Below are 18306 nucleotides of genomic sequence, written 5' to 3'. Positions count from 1 at the left end.
ACAATCTGTTCATAATAAAGGACACAGCCATTGACACCTGTGTTGACTGTTATCTGCCATTCCGGTTGTGTCCGAACATGACACTGTAACATGACCCCATTGCATAAGGTCAGCGTGTATACGTATATGTGTACAGGCTGCAGTAATAATGAGTTATGTAAGCGAGCTGTACGCTGCTGCGCCACATGTCGTGACACGACATAGGCCCTATAGACATCTGGCTGCCGCGTATATCGCCGTGTGCGACTGTGCGTGAGCATGGACGAGCGTGGATGCGATTTGTTTGGCACGTGTTCATGTACGCTCGTAGCAGTGTGGACAATATGCAAGGATTAGTTGCCACGACTGCCATTTTTCTACGATTATTGAGTCAAACTAGCAATAGAATGCATGTTCCATTGCATAATTGCTGTAAATAACTGTAAATAGATATTCAGAAGTATCTTCCATAAAACCGTAATGGTCTCATAAAAACAAAGGTCAAAGCCTCAAACTGCAATTTCCTCAACTACTTGGCTTATGTAGAACAACAAGAATGTATAATAGGTTTAGAATGATTAATAATACTTATTGTATCATAATTCTACATAATACTGCTAATTGTTTGGGAAGTACGGCAAGTTTGGCAGACTATTTTGATACCGTTTCACAAATCAGAGCCAAAAAGAAAAAATCAGTAATGAGATTAGTTTTTTCTTTAATCCCCGAATATGTCCCTGGGTGGGGGCCTGCATTCCATGCACCTAACGAGCCAGGGGAGAGACAACAGTGTTCGTTGCATGTTTGTCCTGGGTGTAATTAGTTGAGTCACTGCCCACCAGTGGTGGTGCAGGAAAGCGAAGCGAGGGGCTGACAGTGAGAAAACTTCCATCTGATCTGGCTGTGAGCCAGATCCCCTGCCGTAAATTATCCTCCACTTGAGCTGTGGCCTCAAAAGAGCTGCGCGCAACACGCACAAATGTGCTTCCACGTGCTGACATACATGTGCATCCAGCCCATACAATGAGACATTAGCCTGGCATGGTTAGTCTAGTATCACTGCCGTAGATATTAGTCTGGAATCACTGTGTGGAACCTGCATTTAAACCCACCCCATATTTGCATAACAGGCTCTGATTGGTGCCCCACAATCCACAGCTGTGAAATCCAATCACAACCGGGCGGCTTTTCTTTTTTGAGTGGAGCTATGTGTGTGGGTGCCTGGCTGGGTGCCTGGGTATGAGCACGAAAATAGCATGGTTGTTTTCCACCACCTGTGCGCAACCTAACACAAACACACACACATATTAACTGTATATATGATGATTTCGGGTGTGCCCGTACAGTACAGTCACAGTGCAGTACAGTACAGTACAGTAGAGGGTACAGTAGAGAGACCCCCACACGGAACCGGCCCGGCCCCCTGGGCGCGTTCTTATGGGTCTGTAACTCTGACTGTACATCTGTTAAGAAGCCCAACGTTCTGTCGCCTCCAGTTCTGTCTGTGATCATCACAAATGTTGTGTTTCAGTAGTACTTACAGTATAGTGGTACAGGTGTTGTCATTGGCATATCTGGTGGCAAAATGCTAACAGCCCAGAGAAATTAGCCGTGACTATCCAGTTAGTATAGTGTGACCCTCAATCAAATAATTTACATTATAAAAATAATGTCAAGGACAACAAAGCACTGTGTTGTACGCTATGAAATAAATGTTCACAGAACATCGAAGATGACAGAAAGTTCACTTTCTAATGTTGGCTATGGTGAGAAGAATAAATCTAAATGTCTACATGAATGACTGCAGGCTTTTTTTGGTAACATTTGCAAAGCAGAACTGTAAAACTCAAATGCCATAAAACTCAAATGCCATAGTTGTCTGAGCACTTTGCAATGGAACTCAGGGAACTCAGGGAAGACAGTGGCAGCATCTTGTTTCAATGTAAGACTGGATTGAGAACATTGCAGTGCATCCAGAGACATAAACTAACGGAGCAGCAGCGGATGAACTGTATGAACTCCTGTGTTGAGGTTTCCATCAACTTAGTCATCACCCACAACCACAACCACCTATGCCAGAGATTCTGTAAGAGTGCCCACTGACCTCAGGGGCAGAAGCAGTCAGAGCAAGAGCAGAGACGAGGGCTGCTTTCATGTGGACTCACTCCAGGCTGCCGTCTGCATAGAAAACTCCTTCTCTCCTCCTGGCTTACACCCCAATCTGTTCATGGTCTTGCCTTTCATCTGTGTAAATTCGGGAGACTTTAGAGAGAATACATGGACTGAACTTCTGAATTCTGTATTTCCCTCTGGGGATCAATAAAAGGTTTATCTAATCTTTGTTTTCCCCCAATCAATTCAATATCAACATAAGCAGCTTTTTTAGGCTGTAAAAGTAATGTACACCAAGGTTGTGATGAGGTGATGATCACTGGAAATAAACTTAACAAGAGGGGGGCTGTGTTGCACACTCTGGCTTCACACACCCTGGGCAAGACCTATAGGCTACGCTGTAAAGACTATCATTTGTTTGGGCGGAAGTTGCGGGATTTTAGCGGATGTATCGCCCAAGGAAATTACGTTGATGCTTTACAAATCAGTTTACATTCTCCGCGAATGAAACAAGTGTTGTGATCTGGGGGAATACACATCTGACGGATGTTCCGGAGGATACAAGCCTTACGTTGTGACCAGGCTTTTCTTTTCGCAGATAAGTAAGCCTGGGACCGAGGCTAGGCTTCACAAGAAGTGATTTAAATTAAATTGAATGTTTTTCTATAATAAAATAACTAGTACACTTAAAAAATAAAGAGAAATAAATTGATAAGATTTGTCTGCCCCTCGTTTGTTACCTGAATAGTAACACTTGATGGATAGGAAACCATTAGTGTGGTCAACTGTCTATTATCATCTTCACAATTGCCGTTTTAGTTTTCCAGGCAAAAGAAGCCTCCACAAGACATGAATGCAGTGTGTTATTGTATAAATTGGAATCAGTCACAATATGTATTTATATTGGCCACATGACATCTTATGTTGTCATTTAGTGCCCTAAACAAACATTAATGTCGACATAGACTTGGCTGGCAAAATATTTACATTTACAGTTCGGACATTCGTCCACCAGTGACATCATCATTAGGCAGATTTTTTTTTAAACAAGATTTGTTTTAAAATATATTTAGATTTTTATTATCGTGAGAACGATGGCTTCAACTTTTGCATTGCAACTTTTCAGGAAAAGAAAGCCTGCCGTTTCTATTAGCTTGGATTCACCATCGATGATGTCACTGGTGGACGGGTTTCTGAACTGCCCACAGCCCTCCTATGAGACACAGACTGAGCAGGAAAAAATGGTGGTATTTTATCATGAACATTAGTTAGGACCTATTATAGGAAGAGAAGTTGAAAAGTGGTGAAGTGGTCCTTTAATAAAACATATTGGCAAAAACAAATTGTCTGCCATAAGAACAGCATAACCATTTTGATCAAAACTTTGCTAACCTTTCTTCAAACCCTGTGTACTGTACATAATTTAATTGAAATTATGTAGTTTTACCACTTTGTCTTCCATAAGCCAAGGAGACACATAGCCGCAGCATTCTTGGCGTGTGGCAGTTGTACAATTTAAGTATAAATCATTCTTAAGAGGACTTTCTTGGCTCTTAGTTCCTGGTCATGGTCTTGCGTAGTCCTTGGTCATTACTAGTCCCTGGTTTTCTTTTTTTTTCTTTAATTCTGTTTAAGAGCACAGTTGAGCACAGTTGTTCAAAACATTATACAGCAGAGCCGGGAGAAGAGAGAGCATCATAGTCATTTACATCTTGCTATACATCTTTTTCAAAAATTTAACTCACCCCTCTCTGTGTTGTCAGTTTTTTAGTTATTCTATTGCCTTTTTCCCCCCCTTTTGTATATGTATATGTATACAGATATGGCTCCCCCATATCTTGCAAGTATGATCGAACCCTACAAACCCTCCCGCGCACTCAGATCAGCCAACGTGGGGAAGCTGGAAGTACCTTCACTAAAAACGCCGGGACAACGCTCCACACGTCCCAAATTCTTCTCCCCTATGGAATGCACTTCCCATTACAATCAGAACTGCAGCCTCACTCCCAATCTTCCGTCGTAGTCTGAAAACCCATCTCTTCAGGCTCCATCATGGCCCGTAGCACTTACCCCAGCCCCTTAGATAGAACTTTATGTAGACTTAGATAGCATTTTATACAGACTTATACAGACTTGCATTTTATATAGTCATAGCACTTTATAGTATATATGTATAGTATAGTATGTATGTATAGTTTCATTATATAGATATTCCACTGTTACGCTCTTAGCTTACGCATGTTTCATGATAACTACTTTTTATGTATGTAATGTATTGCCATGCTTTTGTTTTTGCTTATTGTAAATCACTCTGGATTAAGAGCGTCTGCTAAATGCCTAAATTGTAAATTGTACATACATTATATAACCCCCCCCCCCCCCCCCCCCCCCCACCCATTCCAGGGTCCAAGCGTCCATACAGTCTGTATTCTATATTAAGAAATAATTGAGGTGCATGCTGACAAGTGTATGCAAGTACAGCTGAAAAGAGGAAAACAAACAAGATAAAAAGGGAAAAGATATAATAACAATAATAAAAAACCCATATACTGTACGTTAAGAAGTGGGGGAAAAAAGAAACATATTTGGCATGGCCAGGCCTCAGAGAGAACCATTGGGTGTTTCATGTACTGCTTTGGCTTTTATTTTTGCTATATTTCAATTGAAATAATTCCTATTTTTTGTTTTTAATATATTATTTTCTGAACACCACAAACATTTTTACTAATCTGGTTTGAACCACATTCCTAAGTATGCCTATTTGTGAACTTGTAGATCGGCTAGTTTTTGTCTCAATAATAAAAAATAATAACAAAGTCTCAATACACAAAATCCAATCTGATCACTTGCTTTAGGACATCACTTTAGGATGATCACTTTAGGACAGTCAGTCCTGAAGATCAGAAGATTTGCCTGCAGTCAAGAACAAGCCCTAAAGACTTCTGAGGAACAATATCTTGCCCTCATCAGCAAAACGTACAGCAGCAGTTCCATTGACACATTGAGTGTCTCACTTCCCCGTGACCTCCCAGGAACACGCTTTCATCATCTCACTGAATTGACCAACATCAGTCACGCACCAACACATGATTTCAATGAAACTGCAAGCCTTACAATTAGCGCTTCGCTCCGGGCTGACTCAAGGGGTTTCCTGTCGCTAATGGGAAGTTGTGTGTGTGTGTGTGTGTGTGTGTGTGTGTGTGTGTGTGTGTGTGTGTGTGTGTGTGTGTGTGTGTGTGTGTGTGTGTGTGTGTGTGTGTGTGTGTGTGTGTGTGTGTGTGTGTGTGTGTGCGTGCGTGCGTGCGTGTGTGTGTGTGTGTGTGTGTGTCACCGGCGCCACCACACTGTCACCAGCAAACCACTGCGGTTATACAAGATGTCCCCTCTCAGCCGGGCAGACTGTCTGATGATGTCACCCAGATGCCCCCCCACCCCAGTCCACCCCACCCCACCCCCTGTGCACTCTTAGGAGATGGAAGGAGGAGAGATTGTCATGTGTCACTCCAACTGTGACAGACAAAGGAGTGTCAGACACTGGAAGAATTGGACCCTCAAACTCATGAGAAATACTTGCTTTCACTTTAGGGGATAATGCTCTATTTACACTCCATTGGACGCCCCAAATAGCAGATCTACAAGATCACAACACGTCACGGATGGGACACTTTGTGTGATCTTGTAGATCTGCTATTTTCGGCACGCAATGCCATCGTGCGACTAAGTATGAATCATGCTTAATTCCACTGGGTCCTTTCCCCTGTGAATGACGCAACACCGGCGGTGAGGAAATATTCTCTTTACAGCACTGACATGCACAGTTTCTGCCTCTATCGTTTGCACAATCATTTTCTTTATCATCAGGGATATATATATGCAGACAGACAGACAGACAGACAGACAGACAGACAGACAGACAGACAGACAGACAGACAGACAGACAGACAGACAGACAGACAGACAGACAGACAGACAGATTAGATATATATGTCAGCGCCCCAGGGGATGGGCGGCACACAACAAAAGCAACAGCCAGCATTTTCACTGTGGCGCTTGATCAAATATATACTATTTGTTTCAAAGGGGTGTCCTACTTTATGCTGTCTGTCTGTCTGTCTGTCTGTCTGTCTGTCTGTCTGTCTGTCTGTCTGTCTGTCTGTCTGTCTGTCTGTCTGTCTGTCTGTCTGTCTGTCTGTCTGTCTGTCTGTCTGTCTGTCAAATAGACAGACACTTTGAGAAGTTGGCCGAAAGCCCGTATCTGTTGCCAGTTGTCTGTCCTCACAAGTCTCTCAACCCCCAAACTCCTTCCAGATTGAGTTGTCTGAGTGCTGAATGAACACGAGAGAGCGTGGAGCTTAGCGCTTGCAAAAAGCCAATTAATTGCAGGATAATACCCGCATGTAACAGGATTTCAACGACTTTTAACGCTGCTCCGACCCAAAAGGAGATTTACCCTTCTAATCCTGCAGTGCTGCTGGTCCTAGCCTGCAGGGGCCCAAAACAAAGTTCTTTTAGCAAATTAGCACCCACCCACCCCATGATTTGCAATTCATTCCTGCCATAATGAATAGACAGAGAGAGAGAGACAGTAATTTGTCACTTAAATTATAGCTTCCATGAATTCTAGCTTGTCTTCAGAATGTCCAAAATGTCGCAATTTAGCAACAACTCGAGTGTAAGAACTTTTCAAATAAATTGTCAATCCATTGCTTTAAATCTAGCATCATTAGTCCAGACGGGAACCTTGACTGAGAGACTAGAGAATCATTGCCTTATTTTGAAATGATGTGTGCCTGCCTAGCTGCCTACAGTATGAGGAATTCCATCATACCCATACAGTATAGCCTATTGTTAGGACTGGTCTCACAGAGGTTGCTGCTGGAAAGTGCATGTGAAGGCATGTTCACGTGCAAACATGTTGGCGTTTATCAATTGTAGTAATTGGTTGGTCATTCAACACAGCAAGCGAGCATGACACAGACAGTTGCATTGCTCCCCCCCAAACTCCAGCCTCCCCATCCAGGCACAACTAGGCAGTCTATATAACTATGTAAAGACCTTAGCCCGAAATCTGGGTGTGTGGTTTGACTCTGACCTAGCCTGGCCCAGCCATCATGATTTCTGGTAGACGGGCGGGTGCTGCCGTGAGCAATGCGCTGAATCATATTGGTTCATCGATCAGAGCACTCTCATAGTGTACTGTTCATTGTTCACTTTTCGTGACTAGGATAGTTCCGCTTCAACCTCCTTGATGGAAGCTGTAAACATTAACACTAACCAATCACAGGTCCCTAAACAAATGTTTAATATGTTTATTGTGTCAGGCCGGGCCTATGCAATTCTGTGATAGAAGGTCATGGCCAATTATTTCCACTGTGTGAGAATACACACAGTGTAAACTAGAGGTAGGCCCGTGGGGAAATGGGGAGTCAAAGTCAGGGCAGCGCATTCTCGCCCTCAAAGGGCGCTTGTCCCCCTAACTCATCAAATACCGCCACTTGGTCAAAGTGATGCCTCAGGGCGTCCAATGGCCAGGTTTGACTTGGTGTAGTGAGTTTAGTTCATAAAAGATAGAGTACTACCACTGTCTCAACCGGCGTCAAGCTTTCAACATGCCTGCACAAAAGAATCCCCTCTGGAGTCCGCATTGTGACTCCCCAGTCTCATACAGTGTCTCGGGACAGAGTAGGACCCTCCAGCCAGAACATCACAGGGTGGGCCGACAAACAGACTGACAGACAGACACTTTGAGGAGTTGGCTGAGAGCTCTTATCATTGCTATAATTTGTCGGTCTTCACAAGTCCCTCAACCTCTCCAACTCCTGCAGGGTGTAGTCGTCTGAGTGTTGAATGTATCAAAGTGAGTGAACGCGAGAGAGCGTGGAGCTTAGCACTCGCAAAAGGCAATTAATTGCAGGATAATACCCGCATGTAACAGGATTTCAACGACTCTTAGCGTTGCTCCGGCCCAAAAGGAGATTTATCCTGCTAATCCTGCGATGAAAGGCATGGCCAATTATTTCCCATGCATTGGAATACACACAGGCTGAACGAGGGCTAGGCCAGCGGGGGCATGGGGAGTCGGAGGAAACAGGCAGGAAAGTGATTTTGTGTGTGTGTGTGTGTGTGTGTGTGTGTGTGTGTGTGTGTGTGTGTACACATACACACTTATACTATACTATACACTATACTCAGGTAGCAACAACAAGATGTCAGTCCCCGCAAATTACCTAGTGCAGAGCTTTTAATGAACCGGTTGCATTGCAACTCACAGGAGGGAGATGAAAGCTGAGCATCGTTCTTTTAAAACTGACTCCGTGGCTGATGGGAACGGGGTCCGCCCGCCACGTTTCTTGGCGTTTCATCAGTTTTTAAGTGTGCGCAAAATGTAGGCTAATGTTCATGGATAGTTTGTGCGTGAGATTTCAGCGCCACCACGGAGGAATGCACATGGCAGGAAGGACACACGGACAGGCACTGACGTTTGTTACAAGTCTATCTGTAGATATTTCTCCCTGTTGTATCACAACACGGCCAAATCCATGAAAGTGTTGCAATAGGTGGAAAAAAAACATGTACTGTACCAATCGTACATACACTAATTATGCTATTGTCACTTGATGTATTGTATAGTGAAAATAGCAGATCTACAAGCTATATGAAGCACGTTGTGACTGTGAGATATACATCTGCTATTTTAGGAATTTTGGGATGTTTTGGACAATTTATGACAGCTTCCGCCAATAAAGACATGCCCAAAATAGGGACACCAGTGGTGAAATGTGTTCAACATCATACTTCAGACAGTCACACAGACAACAACAGCCTACATTGACCACTAGTTTCTTTGTTTATTTAACAGAGTTATCAGTCAAAAATCAAACAGGGGTTTGGGTTTATGCAGGTTCAGGCTATTTCGAGGTATGTGCAGTCAGGCCTTTTCCTGGCAGCTCGCAGTTCCATTTCAAACAATGCAATGTCTTTACCGTACCTTGCATCAGGCGACAGATGACAAAACTCACATTGCAAATCTTTACGCTGGTTAAATTAAGTGTTTTTCTAGGCTTTTTTCCAAATACACACATAAAAAAAATAACATTCAGATCCAAGAATTTCCAGCACACGTCCATGAAGAGGATGGCTTTTTAATTTGATAATAATCCCTACATCCCACCGTATGCTTTCTAACGGTATATGGATTTTAGATTAACTCTGTTAGGAGTGGTTACTGTTTGATGTTCAATAGACCTGGACTTGAACCTGGGTCTCCCAAACAACTTTTTGATTGATTGATTGATTGATTGATTGATTGATTGACTCCCTGGCCAAAGTAGATGTTCTTTTAGCCTTATACTTGCCACACCACACCAAAGATTAACCATTTAGGGGTACAATATAATATATATACACTGAGTTAAATCGACGCTCAAAATGTGGCAGCGGGCGATGAATGGATAAAGACAGCGTGTTTTCGTATACAGAAGTTAGGGTGTCGACTGTAGAGTCTTCCAACTGAACCTCTGAGTGTGTGTGTGCGTGTCTGTGTCTGTGTGTGTGTGTGTGTGTGTGTGTGTGTGTGTGTGCGTGCGTGCGTGCGTGTGTGTGTGTTTGTTGTGTGTCTTAGGGTGTGGGCGGAGGTAATTAAGGCCTCAGGAAACATGCATTATTAATCGTAACACGACATAATAATGGAAAATGCTGCGTGATCCATCATGCCCAGATGCCTGCCCGCCCCCGGGGAACTGTTTTTATCTGTGCGTGCGTGCGTGCGTGCGTGCGTGCGTGCGTGCGTGCGTGCGTGCGGGGGTTGGATGGTAACCCCTTTTTGTTGTTTGATTGATCTGACAAAGAAAGAATACACTATACACACACTGCAGTTATTTGTATGTGTAAATACTGTAGCCCTTCTGGGCAAGGGCAAAGTGTTGTGTGTGTGTACGTGGGCTTAATGTGCTTTGATATGCGTGTGTGTAATATACAGTATGTACCCGCCTAATGCATTATGGGACCATTTGCAGAATGTGACTTCAATGTCTGTGCAGGTTTTGCATGCATGCATGCAGTAACTGGAACTGTGTTAATGGAACAAAAACGGACCCATAACGGGTCCTTTTTGCTTACAGTTGTTACAGTCTCAGAGTTAAATGAACACTCTGGAGTTTTACTGTGCACTATTACACCATGTCCTCATTTCGGATATTGTGGTGTTGTTGTTGTTACGTGAGGTCATTTGTCCCCATTCACACACGATGACAATAAAGAGGGCCGCGAGGGACACTCAGCAAGCGGAATCGTGACATGGCCGTCAGATAAAAGGCGACAAAGGGTTTCTCTTCGTGGGGGCTTTAGTGGGCTGACGAGGACCTGGGCGGCTTTGTTAGAGCACTCCTGAGACGAAGTGTGTGTCTGTGTGATGTTGGAACGGAGAGGGGGGGCTCAGTGAGCTTTGCAGGTTACCAGACTCTCTGACTCAATGTTTTGGTGTTGCGTGTCCTGCAAAATCTTATGTTACCCTCTTCTTCTCCCCCTGCGGGTAAGTTGGGGGTGTTAGCTTGATCCGGTTCCTTTGCATTCAAGGTGAGTGACAGGATATGAAACGAAGAACAAGGCCGTCGTGGATTTGAGGATTTGCTCGAACAAAAACACAAGATCGCGAAGGCGAGCCAACATCCACAGAGAGGTGCGGACCCCGAGGGGAGAATCAATCTTTTCTCTGGTCTCGCAATGAAAGCACAAAAGCCTTCCAGTAGCAGCGTTATGCACCGCTGGGCTGAATTAGCTCTACTGTGGGTTGTTGCCGCCCGTGTAGAATTTATTGAAACCACTACCTGGCCTCCCTATTTCGCATGTCATTATAGAAAAAAAGTTAAAAAATGATTCAATTTGCTCAGATGTTTTCATGGGGAAGGAGGGTTGCGGGGGTTAAACATACAAAAAATTTACAAAATTGATTGTGGTGACTTGCGGGGCTACAGTCTGCAATGTCCCAGCTCACAACTTCCTAGCAATTCTGAGAGACTTCAGTGCAAGCCTCGGACCAGTGTATATGTATAACAATACCAACTGCAAAGGTGAATACCTTGAATACCCTCTTCTTCCAAAAAACAAATCCTCCAGACCTTCCATGCATGATCGGGATCCGGGCCTATAGGCTACTGGCCTATACATAATGTACAGGTGGAGGAACTCAATTCTGAATGCTGAAACTTAAAGCATTTTCGGCTCTGTGGGCTCTGATTATTGAATTGTCTCCAAGAGCATACGGACTGAGCCTGAGGGTCCCCAACCTAAGCCAGAGTACATTGCTTCTTATTTAGTTAAAGCCTTAGTACAGTACACAACTAGCCTCGGTCCCAGCCTTACTCATCTGCGAAGAGAAAAGCCTGGTCACAACCTAATGGCTAAAGCAGGGCTTCCAGCATTTGAACTTCCCCTGGGAGTTGTCACTCTTCCGCTTCCACCAAATTCCAGCACTTCTGTTTAGGCATTCAACAGTGATATAAGGCCCAGCGATTGCCGCCCTCCTCCCCCCTAGATAGAGACAAGCCTAAACCAAACCAACAATGTCTAACTAACCTAAAATGTTGTACCTTATACCAGGTACAGAACATTTCATAGGATCATGTGAGATCCCAGTGAGAATATAACAGTATAATCTCTGAAGACATTTATGAGGACATCATTGACGGTAGCGTAGCACTGCAATCACAACCTTCAACCCGCTAATTGGCTGTGTAATTGGTTGGGGCTGTTAACAGCAAAATTGCGAACAGATATCTGGCAGAATGAAGCCAGCCCACAATATTGCGGTGAAAACTACCCTTACACAGTAGTTAGTTTAACTCTGAGCAAATGTAACCAAATGGGAGGGCCCATTTTGCTTACACTTTTGACTCCCTGAGTTATAAATGAATGAATTCAGTGTTGAAATAATATAAAGTACTGTAGTAAAGTACCATTCTGAGGTGCTTTTACCTTTTTATTTCCATTTTGTGATACGTTATACTTCTACTCAACTACATCTCAAAGGCATATAGCCCTATATCTTGCACCACCCCTTACCCTTTATCCCTAAACTTATTTGCCTATTTTTTACTATTTTCACACTTCACACTGGTGTGATTTTTTAGTAATATTTCAAATGCACAAATGTGACCTGTAGTAGAAGACTAGCAGTGTCTTGTCTATACTGTGGTATTGCAATTGGCTTTTTTCACTCTTACTTTAATCCAGTGGGTCCCAATCTTTTAGCTCGAGACCCAACAGAGAAATGTGATCTCTGTTTGGATTTTGTTTTTAATTCATGAAATGTTTTTATGGGGGGGGGGGGGGGGAATGTAGGAAAATGAAAAATAGGGATTTAGGCCTACTTGCGGATGTACTCAAGAAAGACGCAGGAGCGCAAAGTATGCACTAATGAGCTGGCCAGACACATGGAGAACTGGAAGCGACGATGGAGGGCTGGGGCTGAGGATGACCTAAAGAGAGAGAGAGAGAGAGAGAGAGAGAGAGAGAGAGAGAGAGAGAGACCCATAAAAATGTGTTCGCGATCAGTGTTTGGGAGCCACTGATCTAATCCGCCAGTGGATAAATAAACACGTATTCTACTGTTTAAAATGGGTCCTCGATGACGTCTTCGCCACTGTCGACCCCGTTGATAAAGATAAGTTGTCCACATGCCACTTCTATTTGTTAGGGGAGCTCCGCGAGACAGCGAGACATCTTGAAGCGTTGTTTTTCCAGGCCTCGGGCGTGTTCCGTTATTCCCAGGCGGTCTTGCGTTTCTTTGACGGGGGTCGTTCTTTAGCACGCCTCTGGCTAGGCATCAGAGGGAACAGTTAAAACCTGTGTGGAGGGCTGCCCAGAACAGACTCCACCATGTTCTATCCACCTTCTCTTCAAGGTTTATTTTCATCTCAATGCCCTGTCGACGGTGCATTCTTTGAGCAGGAGTACTGCCTCAAAGTATCACAAATATATCCATTTACATCAGTGGTTGTTAAAATCATTCATGTAAAGGACTCCCAAATTTTCCCACGACCCTCATAAACAATTTCTGCAGAACGTTTGCCTTGATTCTGTGGTGAAAGTCATGCAGGGGGGTGAGGGGTGGCGGTTCCGTGACAGCACGCTAGCCCAGTGGTTCTCAACATGGGACCCAGGGACCCCCAGGTGTCATTGAGGGGGTTCCAGGGGACCCCCAGATACATCACTGATAGTTAGGAACCAAATAGACCGTGTGTAACTCTGAGAGACAACTCTCAGCTCTCAAATTCAAACTGAGGATCTGACAAGCATATCGAATGGGGGTCTGTGGCCTAATGCTTATCAAACTGGGAGGTCCTTGAAGTGAAAAAGAGATGAGAAACACTGCGCTCCATCGGGGAGTCGTCACCATGGAGACAAACAGAGGCTAACCCTAACCCCGCCCCGATGCTTGACCTCAGCGGTTGCGTGGTACGCAGGCTATGCTGCACTGGTGAATGAAAGCATCTCCCACTGTGGGTTTTATGGTAAAGTGAGTGCACGACGCAGGGCAATCATAAGAGAGAAAAAGCATTACACGCCACAGGGGAGGTCAATTGTGTGTGTGTGTGTGTGTGTGTGTGTGTGTGTGTGTGTGTGTGTGTGTGTGTGTGTGTGTGTGTGTGTGTGTGCGCGCGTGCGTATATATGTGGGGTAGAGTGTGAGAACTCTGTGAGGTTTTACTGGTGTGGAATCCACCACAGTCCACTTCCCCTGCGGGAGGAGACAGACAGTGGAACAATATTCTCCTATTATGATTATCAGTCTCCACACACACGCACATACACACGCGCGCGCACACACGCAAACACACACGCGCGTGTGGCTCTAACACAAGCCAGATGCCTCCTGGAACGGTGTCAGAGATGGAAAGTTATCCTCTTCGTTTTCAGGAGTAAATATTTTTCACCGGTTTGGAAGGTAACTAGAACCAGACCTGGAGAGAGACAGACGGAGACATGGACAGAGAGAGACATAGAGACTTAGCAATATGCAGAGACAGAAAGACGTACAGTAGACAGAGAGTGGTAGGCCTACAGACAAAACGAAAGAGACATAGAGATATAGAGAGATGTAGAGACAAAGAGGGATGTAGAGTTTGAGAGAGATATATGCGTTGTGTGGCGGAGGAAGGACAACGGCATGCGTCCCCCCCCCCCCCCCCCCACACACACACACCCAACGCTCACGATAAAAGTATGTAGGCTACCTGACAATAAGGGCGGACCACCCTGATCGCTCAGCTCGCTTCCATGGGCACTCGATCGCACAACCCAACGCCCTCCTCCTCCATCCAAACCCACTAATTTCCCACAGCCGCTCAGTTTTTTACGATCGCCCCTGCACGTCCGCTCCCGTCCCGCCGAACCGTTCAGCTAAATTTACACCGAGACCATAGGTGCCTCGCATGTAACGGCACAGCCATAAAATGTGCTTTATTCTGCCCTATAAATAAACACATGCTGTAGAGGCACCCGCCGTACATTTATAAATCATACACTTTAACGCCTGGCTTTATGGACCTACGTACTACGGTGCCATGCAGAAATAGACGATCTGCAAGCTCACAACGCGGTGCGGACGCAATGCCCTGTGAGCTTGTAGATCGGTCCATTTCCGGCACGCGCCAACGTTGTCCGACAAAGTATAATCCGGCAAATAGATTGCTTCCATGATGGAGGCCGCGGCGGTGTCATATGGCTCATTATGGCGATGAGTCCTGAGAAGAGACATATACTGGGGGGGTTGACTGACTCTGTCCAGATGTTCCCACCTGCATCCTGTCCAGTCTAAACAGCCACAGGACAGGAAGCACTCACCATTCCCCTCCCCCATCCCCCCCGCACAGTCCTTCATCAGGGACAGTTCGTTCTCTCTCCCCCCACCTCCGCCCCACTGTCATCTCCCTCTTTCCGTCGTCCATCTCATCTTGTCTTTAAGTTTCTTTGCTGTTTATCTGGTCTCTCTCTCTCGTTCACTTACCGGTAATTGTTCTCGTGTTTTTTGTTTTTTATGGACCAGACCACAGATGTTAAGAATTGTGATTTAGATAGTTATTTAGACAGACGCTATAGGTTAATTGCATCATGGTTTACCTGGTATCCTTGCTTCTTTGAGGCACTATGCTGTTCTCTCTGCACTCTTTATGTGATTATTTATGTTTATTGACTATATAGTTCACGGCACGCTCACTCTGCTTATTCCAATCTTGCACTTGTACAGAAGTCGCCCTGGATAAGAGTGTACACTGTATGCCTAAATTGTAATTATGTTGTTGCCCTAACAGGGTGGTTGGTCTGCCTATTTATTAGTCCGCCCCCTGTGACGTCATGTGGGTCAATACATCATGAAATGAAATCTATATTTACCCAGGGTATCTGGGCTAAGCTCAAGAACTTGTTTCCAGCCAGGCCCTGCTCATAGAACACATTTCATCGTAGTGGTTCAATGCCTTGTTCAAGGGCACTTCAGCGGTGGTAATTTTAACGTGTCGGACGGCTGATTCGAACTAGGAACCTTCCGGTATCAAGACCGCGCCGCTATCCGTTCGGCCACCGCTGCCATCATCATTATTATATACTTAGCTACTCATGCACACCGTTTCTTCAGGAAAAGTATCGGTGCAAGTGCAACCACACCTGCAATTTCTCCAAATTGCGCTGTCGATTAATCGTCTTTCTCTGTTATTTCTCTCTCTATACCCTCCCAACCCCCCTTCCCTCGCTCCGGGTTCTGTGACGTCCGCCTTCCGCAATTCCGCTCTGGGGCTGAGAGGGAGGACGGAGCGTGCTTGTTTACATCACTGAAGGATTGATGTGACGTTGACGGAGCGAGCTGACCTTGAGCAGACGGTTCGTATAAGCGGCCATAGATCAAACGCACACTGGTCCGTTCTGTATGGTGCGTGTCCCACCACGGCGTCACGTTTACGGAGGAGAAAGCGTGAGGAGCGGATGAAGTAATGGCTGACCTCATCCCTGGGAACGTGGTTCAGTGAGACTGGTGCATGGTGACCCCTCCGTAATGTGCAGGTGTTGCATGGTTTCAATCAAACGGCACTTGGCCTATAAAGCAGCGGTTCTCAAAGGTCTCGAAGTTCTTGAAAATGAGTTAATATACTAGCATCAAAATCAGATTAACCACTTGAACCCGAATTTATACTTTGGCTATTTGCTGTGGCTGGGGAGAGGGTCAGGTGGCTTAAGGAGCTTTAAATCTTGGGGGTGGGGGGAGTGGGGGGGGGGTGCGGTGCTGGCACCTGTGCTCCCTATACATTATCCACTTATTTTATACTTCCAACATTGTCCATAAAAAAATCACACACGCGCGAGCGCGCACGGACGGACGGGCGGGCGAACAGGGTGCAAAACCATGCCTTCGGCCTGGCGGGGACAACAAAACAAGTACAGTAATACTGCAACGTCTATACATGAATATACTTAACTTTATGTGGATTTGCACTATTTATGTGGATTTTAACTATAAATTCACCAAGTCTCTGTGTGTACGTGTGTAGGCTACGTGTATACGTAAGTCTGAAATCCACGTAACTAGAGAACCATTCGCCCCACCGACTATTAAATCAAATTCGACACACCTCCACAGGGGGTGCAGTGCCCCTGCCCAGTGTCCATATATGGAGCTGGCCTGTTCTGACATCATTCTGACGTCTGCATAGACTCCATATTTGGCCATACCTGACAAAGAACTCCATATGGGCATAAAAGGGACACAGACATAATATCATCCATTTCCAACTTGCATCATTCCCGCTGTAGAGGCTCCAACTAGTAGCCTAATAAATAATAATAACAGCAACTCTGATTGTTTATTATTGAGGGGCACTATATAGCACCTCCAATGTCTGGCTTTCAGACGTCATGAGGCAGCCAAGTCTTTGGACTTCTTATGTTTGTCTTATTCATGCACTCCCCAAATCAGCATGACCACAAAATCAGCATGCCCCCCGTGACATGTGGCAGCCAAGTCTATGGACTTTTTATGTTTGCTCCGTGACGTACAAAAGCAAACAAACACGCCCCTCACTTCACGCACAAGTGTCCAATGGCTGGCCTTTGAAATTATTTCATATGGCAGCCGCCAAGTCTATGACTTTTAATGTTTGTTTAGAGCACCTTTAACAAAAATCGAATGGCAGCCAAGTCTATGGACTTTTAATGTTTGTTTAGGGCAGCAGTTAAACAAACATTGACGATGTAAGACGTCATGTGGCCATTCTGGCTAATATAAACTAGAAATGCACTCTGTCGAGATGCCGACTTGCGCTTTGCACACAAGTAGGCCATACATGGCCTACTTGTGCGCAAGCAGAGTGCGCAAGTACTGCTACTAACTAATGTCTAATACAACCGCTGTTCTAAATCCTTTAGACCCGTTATTGACCTTATACCAACCTTGAAACGTACCTTAGTTACATCACCATCAACAGCCAATAAGGCACCACCATTCTTACCCCGACATACATGCATACTGTACATTACATACCCAGCCAATCACCAAACGCACCTTACGTCATCAAGAATGGTGGTCCCTTATTGGCCGGTGGACAACCCTGACATACATGCATACACATACACACCCAATGGCCGGTGGACAACCCCGACATACATGCATACACATACACACCCAATGGCCGACACCGACATACCCAGCCGATCACATTACTTGCTCGCTCTGCTTGCGCAAGTAATACATCTTGTGACTGATTTTGTTTGATACAATAATAACACACTGCATTCATCTCTCGTAACGTATAGTGGCAGTGAATCTGCAATGAATGAACGTGATGCCATATATGTGCAGGCTTCTAAAAGTCAGGCGCCCCTCGGTGGCCTCACATCACACGAGTGATCTGTAGTATAATAAACCATAACAGAAACAAAACAAACAGTCAATGTGCAGATTCACATTTGCTATTGCAGACGTAGTGAAATGAAAAATATGTTTTTCACACATTTAGAGCATATCCGTGGTCACCATATGGGCATACCTCACAATAGATGTCAAAACAATGGGAAAACTTTCATTTGTGTGTATTTCTATATCAAAAGTCCATAAAAATCCAATTTGAATTACTTCCATTGAACGAATCTTCAATCGATCTTGATTTCATTCACCTGTTTTATTCCCATTTCTGCGCATTTCTCCAAACACATCAGTTTTTGATTACAG

This window comes from Electrona antarctica (assembly GCF_951216825.1).
Source record: "Electrona antarctica genome assembly, chromosome: 15".
Lineage (NCBI taxonomy): Eukaryota > Metazoa > Chordata > Actinopteri > Myctophiformes > Myctophidae > Electrona > Electrona antarctica.
Note: the sequence above shows the minus strand (reverse complement) of the source record.